Source organism: Pan troglodytes, chromosome 7, assembly GCF_028858775.2.
Source record: "Pan troglodytes isolate AG18354 chromosome 7, NHGRI_mPanTro3-v2.0_pri, whole genome shotgun sequence".
Classification (NCBI taxonomy): Eukaryota; Metazoa; Chordata; class Mammalia; order Primates; family Hominidae; genus Pan; species Pan troglodytes.
The window spans coordinates 41,369,214-41,381,714 of NC_072405.2; the positions used below are offsets into that span (position 1 = coordinate 41,369,214).

General features: G+C 38.2%; 1 long non-coding RNA gene across 1 annotated transcript in view; it reads left to right on the plus strand.

Moving 5' to 3' along the window:
* Positions 1 to 12,501, plus strand: part of LOC129135690 (uncharacterized) — a 122,392-nt gene that overhangs the window by 58,584 nt on the left and 51,307 nt on the right. The window contains exon 2 of the long non-coding RNA XR_008536694.2: positions 9,571 to 9,686. This is a non-coding gene — a long non-coding RNA (uncharacterized LOC129135690). The remainder of the gene's footprint in view (positions 1 to 9,570; positions 9,687 to 12,501) is intronic.

Below are 12,501 nucleotides of genomic sequence, written 5' to 3' on the forward strand. Positions count from 1 at the left end.
TATCATCTTTGAAGCTTGGACTATACTGAGTAAAAAATATGTGAAAATAGTAAATGATACAGACAGAAGTATCTTGAGTAACTGTCTGCAGAAGGGTACTGATGGAATTTAGAGTTAAATGGTAGAACCAGAGAGCTTGGGTGAGGCGCACATTTTCTTTGTTTATATGCTCAGAATGTTCTTCATCCAGTTGGAGAAACAAATTTGTTTACTCTCTCTCTGTGTATGTGTGTGCACATGCATGTGTATTTGTATGCAGCTAGAGTTTGAGAGTTAACATCAACATCTAAGAACCAGCTCATGAATTAAACTTAACTACTTAAGATCCCAGCTACAGCTCTGGGAGAGAAGATGAGTCTTTCTGAATTGATCCTCAGATAAAATCTGTATCTTTCGTGGCTATCATATAACCTTATTGGATTACAAGAAATACACAATGGGTTCTCTCCAATTGGGAAAAAAACTTTCCATCAAATGTATGGAAATTATTCTTGAATAATAATTTAGAACTGTAGATATCCAACTAAAATCTAGAAGTAAAATTTATTTAGGATACTTAGAGATAAAATTAGAATTATGTTTGAGTTTTATGAGAAAAAAACAAAACAAGAAGAGCTGTATTAGGAAGAAATCGATTTCTCTCACATGTAAAAGGAATATAAGATCTTCTGCTTCTGGTATAATTCAGCCTCTTTTTATCTTGTATTTCTCCCATGCCGAGCTTCTATGCTCAAGGTCACTTTAAGGTCCAAGATGGCTGCTGGAACTCCAGCAATCACATGCACATTCTAGCAACTGAGAAAGAGGATACATCTGGAAGTTGCACAAATTTCTGTTTATATCCATTTGGTAAAAGCCTAGCCAAAACTCTGTATGTAGATACAAGGCATCCTAGGTAGTACAGTATTTATTTATTTGGGTTGGCCACATATTTATCTAAAAGGGGTTCTGTTACAGTGATTCAAGTGGACAATGGACATTGGAGGAAGAATAATAAACACTCTTCCCTACATAGTGGTATGGCAGTTTTGGGGGAAAGAAAAATATAAGGCAAAAACCAGCATATATCAGGATTGACATGGAGATGAATTAAACTTAACCACTTAAGAGTCCAGTTACAGCTCTGGGAGAATAATAAAGCTGGGGAGGACTTTAGAGAAATATATGGGAATGAAAGTACAATGAGCATGGATTTGATTCTTCACAAAAGCAAGCAATACTACTTTAAATTGTAAATATCAGGAATCATTTATTAGATATAGATGTTTATATAAATGATAAAAGGGAATGCTCCGTGCTGAGAAAAGATGAAAATATAAATAATTTCCCACATGGAATTTACAATTTGCTTTTGTTGCAATAGTTTTTGGCTGCTGTTTTTGCTAGATGCTGTAATAAAACTTTAAAAAATGTATTATAGCTCAAACAAAAGGTTATTTCTAGCTCAGATAAAGCCTAAAATACAGCCCTAGACAAAAAGCTAGCTCATTTCCATGCTGTGATTTGGGGATCCAGGCTCCTTCCATCTCGTGGCTCCACCATCTTCAACCATTGGCCTCTAAACTTAGAATGCTCATGATGTCCATCAAGTTTGCCGAAGGTGAAAAAGGATGGAGGATCATGTATCCCAGGATTTTATGGTCCAGGCCAGGAACTGGTGCATATCACTGCCATTCACATTTCATTAACTAGAACTTCAAAAAATAAATCAGTAAATAAAATAAAGTGAAAGTTTATCTGTAGGTCCAGGAAGAAGAGGAAATGGGCTTAGTGAAAAACTAAACTCTGATAGAGCCCATCCTTGTTGTTTTTAAATAACCTATTTTGTTCTTCTTTTTGGTTTTTAAAATAATTTTTTATTTGTAATTTTTGTGGGTACTTAGGAGGTGTATATATTTATGGAGTACCTCAGATGTTTTGATACAGGCATGCATGCAATGTGTAAAGATCACATCATGGAAAATAGGGTATTCATCGCCTCAAGCATTTATCCTTTGTGTTACAAACAATACAGTTCTACTAGTTAGTTTAAAATGTATAATTAATTGACTATAGTCACTCTGTTGTGCTATCAAATACTAGGTCTTATTCATTCATTCTATTTTTTGTACCTGTTAACCATCCCCATCTCTCCCCAACCCCACCACTACCCTTCCTATCATCTGGTAACCATCCTTCTACTGTCTGTCTCCATGGGTTCAGTAGTTTTGATTTTCAGGTCCCACTAATAAGTGAGAACATGCAATATTTGTCTTTCTGTGCCTGACTTATTTCACTCAACCTAATGACCTCCAGTTCCATCGTGTTGTTGCAAATGACTGAACCTCATTCTTCTTTTTAATGGCTGAATAGTCCTCCGTTGTGTATAAGTACCACATTTTCTTTATCCATTTATCTGTTCATGGACACTTAGATTGCTTCCAAATCTTGGCTATTGTGAACAGAGCTGCAACAAACATGGGAGTGCAGATATCTCTTTGATATACTGATTTCCTTTTGGGTATATGTCCAGCAGTGCGATTGCTGGAGCATATGGTAGCTCTATTTTTAGTATTTTGAGCAGCCTCCAAATTGTTCTCTATAGTAGTTTTACAGATTTACATTCCCACGAACAGTGTACAAGGGTTCCCTTTGCTTCACATCCTTGCCGGCATTTGTTATTGCCCAAGTTTTGGATGTAAGGCGTTTTAACTGGGATCAGATGATATCTCACTGTAGTTTTGATTTGCATTTCTCTGATCAATGGTATTGAGCACCTTTTCATATGTCTGACTGCCGTTTGTAAATATTCTTTTAAGGAAGGTATTCAGATCTTTTGCCCATTTTAAAATAGGATTATTAGACGTTTTTCCTATAGAGTTGTTTGAGCTCCTCCTATATGCTGGTTATTGATCCCTTGTCAGAGTTTGCAAATATTTTCTCCCATTCTGTGGGTTTTCTATTAACTTTGTTGATTGCTTCCTTTGCTGTACAGAAGGTTTTTAACTTGATGTGATCCCATTTGTCCATTTTTGCTCTGTTTGCCTGTGTTTGTGGGGTATTACTCAAGAAATCTTTGCTCAGAGCAATGTCTTGGAGATTTTCCCCAATGTTTACTTGTAGTAGTTTTGTACGCTGAGGTGTTAGATGCGAGTCTTTAATAACTTTTGATTTCATTTTTGTATATGGTGAGAGATAGGGGTCTAGTTTCATTCTTCCACACATAGATATCCAGTTTTCCCAGTACCACTTATTGAAGAGACTGTGCTTTCTTCAGTGTATGCTCTTGGCTCCTTTGCCAAAAATGAGTTCACTGTAGGTGTGTGGATTTTTTTCTGGGTTCTCTATTCTGTTCCATTGGTCTATGTGTCTGTTTTTATGCCAGTACCATGCTGCTTTGTTTACTATAGCTCTGTAGTCAGCTATAATTTGAAGTCAGTTTATGTGATTCCTCTAGTTTTGTTCTTTTTGCTTAGGATAGCTTTGGCTATTCTGGGACTTCTTTGGTTCTGTGTAAATTGTAGGATTTTTTTTTTCTATTTCTGTGAAGAATGTCCTTGGTATTTTGATAAGGGATTACATTGAATCTATAGATTGCTATGGGTAGTATGGACATTTTAACAATATTCTTTCAATCCATGAATATGGAATATCTCCATTTTTTGTGTGTCCTTGTTTTACAGTCTTTATTATAAAGATCTCTCACTTCCTTGGTTAATTTCTAGGTATTGAATTTTATGTGTGGCTTTTCATTTCTTTTTCGGATTACTCACTGTTGGCATATAGAAATGCTATGGATTTTTGTATGGTGATTTTTGTATCCTGCAACTTTACTAAATTTGTTTCTAATAGTTCTAATAGTTTTTCATGGAGTCTTTAGATTTTTCCAAATATAAGATCATATCATCTGCAAACAAGGATAACTTGACTTCTTCCTTTCCTATCTGGATGCGCCTTATATCTTTCTCTTATCTGATTGCTCTAGCTAGGATTTCTTGTACTATGTTGAATAACAGTGGGCATCCTTGTTGTGTTCCACATCTTAGAGGAAAGGCTTTCAGTTTATCCTTATTCAGTACAATACTAGCTGTAGGTCTGTCATATATAGCTTTTATTATGTTGATATGTGTTCTTTACCCAGTTTTTTGAGGGTTATCATGATCTGATGTTAAATTTGATCAAATGCTTTTTCAGCATGAATTGAAATGATCGTATGGGTTTTGTCCTTAATTCTATTGATAAGATGTATCACATTGATTTGCATACATTGAACCATCCTTGCATCCCAGGGATAAATCCCACTTGATCATGATAAATGATTTTTTTTTTTTTTGAGACAAAGTTTCACTCTTGTTGGCCAGGCTGGAGTGCAATGTGTGATCTTGGCTCACCGCAACCTCTGCCTCCCGGGTTCAAGTGATTCTACTGCCTCAGCCTCCCAAGTAGCTGGGATTGCGGGCATGTACCACCATGCCCAGCTAACTTTCTATTTTTAGTAGAGAGGGAGTTTCTCCATGTTAGTCAGGCTGGTCTCAAACTCCTGACCTCAGGTGATCCACCCACCTCGGCCTCCTGAAGTGCTGGGATTGCAGGCATGAGCCACTGTGCCTGGCCAATGAATGATATTTTCAAGGTATTGTTTAATTCAGTTTGCTATTTTTTATTTATTTATTTATTTTTGAGATGGAGTCTTGCTCTGTCACCCAGGCTGGAGTGCAGTGGTGCAATCTTGGCTCACTGGAACCTCCGCCTCCCAGGTTGTAACAATTCTCCTGCCTCGGTCTCCCGAGTAGCTGGGACTACAGGGATATGCTGCTACACCTGGCTAATTTTTTTTATTTTAGTAGAGACAGGGTTTCACCATGTTGCCCAGGCTGGTCTTGAACTCCTGAGCTCAGGCAGTCCACCTGCCTCAGCCTCCTAAAGTGCTGGGATTACAGGCATGAGCCGCTGCACCTGGCTGGGTTTGCTAATACTTTGTTGAGGATTTTTGCATCAATATTCACCTGAGATACTGGCCTGTAGTTATCTTTTTTTGGTGTGGCTTTGTCTGGTTTTGGTATCAGAGTAATAGTGGCCTCATAGAATGAGTTTGAAAGTATTCTCTCCTTCTCTTTTTTTTGGAATAGCTTGAGTAGGATTAATTCTTCTTTAAACATTTGCTAGAAATCAGCAGTGAATCAACTGGGTCCCAGGCATTTCTTTACTGGGAGACTTTTTATTACAGCTTCAATCTCATTCCTTGTTATTGGTCTGTTCAGGTTTTATTTGTCTTCTTGTTTCAATCATGGTAGGTTGTATGTGTCTAGGAATTTGTCCATTTCTTCTAGATTTTCCAATTTATTGGCATATAGTTGCTTACAGTAGCCACTGATGATCCTTTGAATTTCTGTGGTACCAATTGTCTCTGATTTTATTTGGATTTTTTCTTTTTTTTTTCTTAGTCTGGCTAAAGATTTGTCTACTTTGTTTAACTTTTCAAAACCCCAACTTTATGTTTCATTTATTTCTTTTGGGATTTTATTATTTGTTTTTCTACTAATTTGGGATTTGGTTTGCTCTTTTCTAGTCCTTTAAGATACATCACTAGATTGTTTATTTGAAGTTTTTCCCTGTTTTGATATATAGCCACTTACAGATTTAAACTTTCCTCTTAGTACTGCTTTTGCTGTATCCCATAGGTTTTGGTATGTTGTGTTTCCATTATCGTCTGTTTCAAGAAATTTTTCAATTTTTGTAATTTTTTCATTGACCCACTGGTCATTTGAGAGCATATTGTTTAATTTCTTTGTAGTTTCAAAAATTCCTCGTTATTAATTTTTAGTTTTATTCCATTGTGGTCAGAGATGCTTGATATTATTTCAGTTTTTGAATGTTTTAAGACTTGTTTTGTGACCTAACATATGGCCTATCCTTGAGAATGATCCATATGGTGAGGAAAAGAATGTGTATTCTGTAGCTCTTGGATGAAATATTCTATAAATATGTATTAGATCCATTTATTCTATTGTGCAGATTAAGTCTGATGTTTCTTTATTGGTTTTTTCTCTGTTAAATCTGTCCAGTGCTGAAAGTGGGGTGTTGAACTCTCAACTATGATTATATTGGGACCTATCCCTTCAGCTCTAATAATATTCTCTTTATATATCTGGGTGTTCCAGTATTGGGTGCATATATTTTGAAAAGTGTTATATTCTCTTGCTGAAGGGACCCCTTTATGATTATATAGTGACATTCTTTGCCCCTTCTTGTAGTTTTTTAGAAATCTATTTTGTCTGATATAGGTATAGCCACTCCTGCTCTTTATTGGTTTTCATTGGCATGGAATATCTTTTTCCATCTCTTTATTTTCAGTCTATTTTTGTCTTTATAGGTCACATGTGTTTCTGGTAGGCAAAGGATTAATGGGCCTTGATTTTTCACCCAATCAGCCACTCTATCTTTTGATTGAAGAGTTTCAATTGAAGAATTTGATTGAAGAGATTCAATGTTGTTATTGATAAGTAAGCACCTACTCTTGCCATTTTGCTATTTGTTTTCTGGTTGTTCTGTCTTCTTCTTTCCTTCCTGCCTGCATTTAGTGAAGGTGATTTTCTCTGGTTATATGATTTAGTTTCTTGCTTTTTATTTTTTGTGTATCCATTGTTTCTTGGGTTGAGGTTACTGTGAGGCTTGCAAATACTATCTTATAACCCATTATTTAAAGCTGATAACAACATTGTTTGCATAAACAAAAAGAAGACTAATAAAGACTCTGCACCTTAATTTTTTTTTACTATTTATATTTTATTGTACTTTGTTTTCAAAAGTTGTAGTAGTTACTTTTTATTGGTTCATTGTTTGGTATTTCTACTTAAAGAGTAGTTTACACACCACAGTTATAGTGTTACAATACTCCGGTTTTTCTGTAATTAACATTACCAGTGAGTTTTGTACCTTCAGATGATTTCTTATTGCTCATTAATGTTCTTTACTTTCTGATTGACATACTCCCTTTAGCATTTCTTGTAGGGCAGGTCTGGTATTGATGAAATCCCTCAGCTTTTTTTTGTCTGGGAAAGTCTTTATATCTGCTTCATGTTTGAAGGATAACTTTGCTGGATATACTATTCTAGGGTAAAGGTTTTTTTTTTTCCCTTCAGCACTTTAAATATGTCATACCACTCTCTCCTGGCCTGTAAGGTTTCTACTGAGAGGTCTGCTGCCAGATGTATTGGAGCTCCATTGTATGTTACTTGTATCTTTTCTCTTGCTGCTTTTAGGATCTTTTCTTTATCTTTGGCCTTTGGGAGTTTTATTATTAAATAAAATAATACAACTCGAGGTAACTTTCTTTGGGTTAAATCTGTTTGGTGTCCTATAACCTTTTTGTACTTGGATATTAGTATCATTTTCTAGGTTTGGAAAGTTCTCTGTTATTATCCCTTTGAATGTGCTTTCCACCCCATCTCTACCTCCTCTTTAAGGCCAATAACTCTGCCCCTCTGAGGCTGTATTCTAGATCCCTAGATCCCTTGTAGGTGTGCTTCACTGTTTACTCAGTTTTCTTTGGTCTCTTCTATTTTCAAATAACCTGTCTTCAAGCTCACTAATTCTTTCTCCTGCTTAATTCTCCTATTAAAAAACTCTTCAGTATGCCAGTTGCTTTCTTCAACTCCAGAATTTCTGCTTGATTTTTGATGATTTCAATCTCTGTTAAATTTATCTGATAGAATTCTGAATTCCCTCTCTCTTATCCCGCATTTCTTTGAGTTTTCTCAAAACAGCTTTTCTGAATTCTCTGTTTGAAGGGTCACATATCTCTCTTTATCCAGCTTGGGTCCCTAATGCCTTATTTAGTTTATGTTTTCCTGAATTGTCTTGACACTTGTAGATGTTCATCTGTGTCTGAGCATTGAAGAATTAGGTATTTATTGTAGTCTTCTCAGTCTGAGCTTGTTTGTACCCATACTTCTTGGGAAGGCTTTCTGTATATTCTAAAGCACTTAGGTGTTATAATCTAAGCTGCATCTGCTTTAGTGGGGGGACCTCGAGCCTGGTAACACTGTAGTTCTTGCAGACTCATAGAGGTACCATCTTGATGGTTTTGGACAATATCCAGAAGACTTCTCTGAATTTTCAGGCAGAGATTCTTGTTCTCTTCCCTTGCTCTCTTTTCTGAGTCACCTGGAACTGTGGGTAGAGTGGCACAAGCACCCCTGTGACCACCACCGGATCTTGCCCAAGGCCTGATATAACCACTTCCTGGCTACCACATACATTCACTGAAAGCCCTGGGCTTCTGCAATCAGTAGGTGGCAAAGCCAGCCAGGTTTGTGTCCTTCATTTCAGGGCAGCAAGTTCCCCCAGGCCCTGGAAAGGTGCAGAAGTGCTGTCTAGGAGCCAGGGACTAGAGGCAAAAACCTCAGAAGTCTACTTGGTGTTCTGTTGTACTGCAGAGAAGCTGGCACTTAAACCACAAGACAGTCCTTCCTACTCTTCCCTCCCCTTTCTAAAGGCAGAGGAGCCTCCCCCCTTGACACCTCCACCTCACACACACACACACACACACACAGAGTACTGCCAGACTACTTCTGATGTTCCCTTAAGCCCCAAGGGCTGTTCAGTCAGCTTGTGGTAAATGCTGCCTGGTCTGGGACACAGCCTTCAGGGGGAGCGGGTTGCCTTCTGGCTCAGGGAAAGTCCAGAAATGCCATCCAAGAGCCAAGTCTCAGAATTGGGGACCTCAAGGGTCTGCTTGGTGCTCTACCCTCCTGTGGCTGCGCTGGTACCTAAGGTGTGAGACAAAGTACCCTTTACTTTTACCTCTGCTTTGCTCAAGCAGGAGACTTGCCCTATAGCCACCACAGCTGGGAATGTGCTGAGCCTCATCTGAAGCCAGCAAGTCTCAGAGTGTCACCCAAGGCCCTCATTGTAGAACCTGGCCATCACTGCTAGTTATTCAGGACTCAAGGCTCTTTAGTTAGTTAGCAAGTGATGAATGCTGCCAGGATTGGGTCCTTCCATTCAAGGCAGCAGGCTCCCTTCTGGTCTAGAATGTGTTTAGAAATGTCTTCTGAGAGCTAGGGCCTGGAATGGGGACCTCATGACTCTGACCGGTGTCCTTTCCTGCTGTGGTTGAGCTGGTATCCAAGATATAAGACAAAGTCCTTCTCACTCTTCCATCTCTTCTTCTCAAGTGGAAGGAAGGGATCTCTTTTGGAGCTGTGCTCTGTGCAGCCTGGGGTAAGGGTCAGCCTGGGGTAAGGGGAGAGGTGATACTAGCACTCCCTTAGCTGCCCCTGCTGGTGTCTCAGTATGTCACATGCTCCTCCGGTCCACACTAGGACTCATCTAGGTGTTGCAGTCCTTGTGGCCTAGAATGCCTTTCAAGTTTATTTAGAGCCCCAGAGCACTTTAGCTTGTCATAGCAAGGCTTGTGGGAATTCAGGATCTGACCACTAACCTTAGCACTTCCTCTTTGGGTGGGACTGGTTTAAATGCTCCCTCTATGGGTGAGTATTAGCTGAATTTGGTCTGGTTTTGCTTTCTGCTATAACAAGGGAGCACTGAGTTCAGTATCTCACAATTGCTGCCCTTCCTCTTCCCCAGGGCACAGAAACACTCTCCACTGCGGCCAAGGATTTCAGGAGAGGTGGCATCAGTGATTCAAGACTGCTTTTCCTACCTCTTCAGTGTTTCTTTCAGTGATACGAAGTTAAAGCCAGGTACCATAAGTGCTCACCTGATTTTTGCTGCTTACAAAGGTGCTTTTTTGGTGTGGATTGTTGTTACATTGGTGTCCTTGCAACAGGGGACAATTGTTGTAGCCTTCTATTCTGCCATCTTGCTCCACCCCTTTTATTTTGTCCTTTTCATACATAGAAGAGAACTTCCTGCCAAGGGAGACAACCCAAAGCCCCATCCATTGACTATTTTAAGCTCAAAATCTGAGATCCTTGGTTCATGCATAACCCTTTCCTTCAGGTCTGAATATGACCTTATGTTTTCATGGCTTAAGAACAGGTAGCTATATGTGTCATATGCACATACCCACTATATAACAATGAAGCCTTGCCAGGGTAGCCTCAGTAAAAGCTCCCATTCTGAAAAGGGAAGAATAAAAGAGACACAGCATCCACTGGTTAATAGCAGATTTAAAATACAGTGGACACACATGGGGAAAGCCTCCTCTACTGTGGAGTACAGAAAATTTCTGGATTAGATCCTGATTCTGCCCTTTGATAGTTTTCTCTTTAGTTTTTACCTTTGACTTCTAGAATGTTTTACTGTAATCATTTGATTTCTATGGCTACATCTGAAATGGCCATGGGGAATATGTCTTTTTTTTTTTTTCCCTGAGGCTTCCCAGGTCTCAACCTGATTTAAGTTGATAAAGCTTGTAGTTGCCATCCCAGCCCATTTCCTGACTTTTTTTCTCATTTTATGGGAATGAGAGAGATATACTTTTATGAGTTTTATGCTACTGCTATTTAAAGCTTTTCAGTTACAAACAGGTAAACCTAATGCAAACAAAATTAAATGTTTTCTGTTTGAGTTCATTTTTGTCTCATATTCTTACAAAGTCCAGCTTTTGATATTGTTTTTGTTGTATTATATTTTCTTCATATACCTTGTTTCATTTAAAAAATTTTAATGCCAGTCTTTTAACTAATAAGTTTAAACATTCACATTTATTGGAATAACTGTTGCATTTGGATTTTGCATCATATCTAGCATATTCTATGTATCCCCATTTTTCTACTCGTTTACCTCTTCTTTGCCTATCTCCCACTGCTAATCTGAACAGGACTGATTGAGATAAAAGCTGTGTCTCTGTCACTTCCATCAAAGGTCCTGGTCCATTCCCCTACAGTGACAAAAGATATTTCTCCCTCTCCTACTGGAGACACCCAATATCTCTTCTCCTTGTGAAAAGATTCCCTTCTTTTCTTTGCCTCACACCCTTTTGGCCTATCTTTTATTCCATCTATTGCTGCTGTAACCAGCTGCACACAGTAGTAATTTGGTAACAACTCACCTCATCTCCACTGCATAGCAAGTCTTCCCCGCCTTGGTGCTTTCATAAAACCAGGCATGAGTTTATATGCACAGCTTGGGAAAGACGAGAGGCTTCTAAGTTCATGAGGCAACACCTAGCCCATGGGAGATACAAGTGCAGGTATAAATACCCCCACTTCTGTGCTTCAAGAGAAAATGATGGGTACATTCTATATGGCTCTTCTTAAGGGTCAATAGAAATGAACTCTAGGTGCCCACAGCAAGAAAACATCTTGTATCAACTTTTTCTCCTTTCCTATTTCATTCTCCTAAGTCCTCCGCTCCTGTTACATGGAATCACTTCAAACAAACCAAAAAAAAAACAAAAACTACTGACTCATAAGCCCTTGTTTTAAGTGCTGCTCTTTCAAGGGAGAACCCAAGCTAAGACAACATTCTTCATGTGAAATAACCTTCCAATCTTTACCTACCTTAATGAGGTTGTCTAGATATATTACATTTTTAAAGTATAATTCTTTAACTCTCAGAATCAAATGTAATACTTCAGGTTTCATTTTACCGGAAACACAATAGGAAGCAACTTTAGTTTCTTGTAGTTTGGACACAACTTTGCTACTTTGTCAGCTATTAAAATTTACCTTAACATTCCCCAATATTTTTTAGATGCCAACTTTGCTACTTTGTCAGCTATTAAAATTTACCTTAACATTCCCCAATATTTTTTAGATGCTTCAAAATAAAATCTACCTCATTCTTCACCTTTTTGTAATATAAGCCTTTTATTTTAGAATAGCTTATATTTATGTAAAATTGTGCTGGTAGTAAAGAGTTTTTATGTTAACATACTACATTTATTGCAATGAGTGAATCAATAGTGCATGTTATTAACTAAAGTTCACACCCTACTTAGATGTCCTTGTTGTGTTCCAGAATCCCAAACAGGATACCATGTTATATTTAGTTGTAACGTCTCAGACTCCTCTGGCTATGACAGTTTCTCTGACTTTGTTTTTGATAATCTTGAATGTTTGGAGAAGTATTGATAAAGTATTTTGTAGAATATCCCTCTATTGGGATTTGTCTGTTTTTCTCATGATTATATTGGGGTATGGATTTTAGGCAAGAAGAACACAGAAGTAAAGTGCCTGCTATGGTTTGAATGTGTCCCACAAACGTTCATGTTGGGAACTTACTCCTCAATGCAACAGTGATGGGAGGTGGGGCCTAATAAAAGGTAATTGGTTCATGAGAATTCTGCCCTTATGAATTAATATCATTATCATGGGAGTGGATGGTGAAAGTAGGTTATTATATAGCAAGTAGGGCCTCTTGTGCCTGTTTCTCATGCTCTCTTCCACCTTCTGCCTTTCCCCATGGGATAACTCTCACAAGGTGCTGGTTCCACACTCCTGGTTTTCCTAGTCTCCAGAACCCTGAGCCAAATAAATTTCTACTTTTAATAATTTACTCACTCTGTGGTAACCTGTTATAGCAATAGAGAATGGACTATGACAGTGCCAT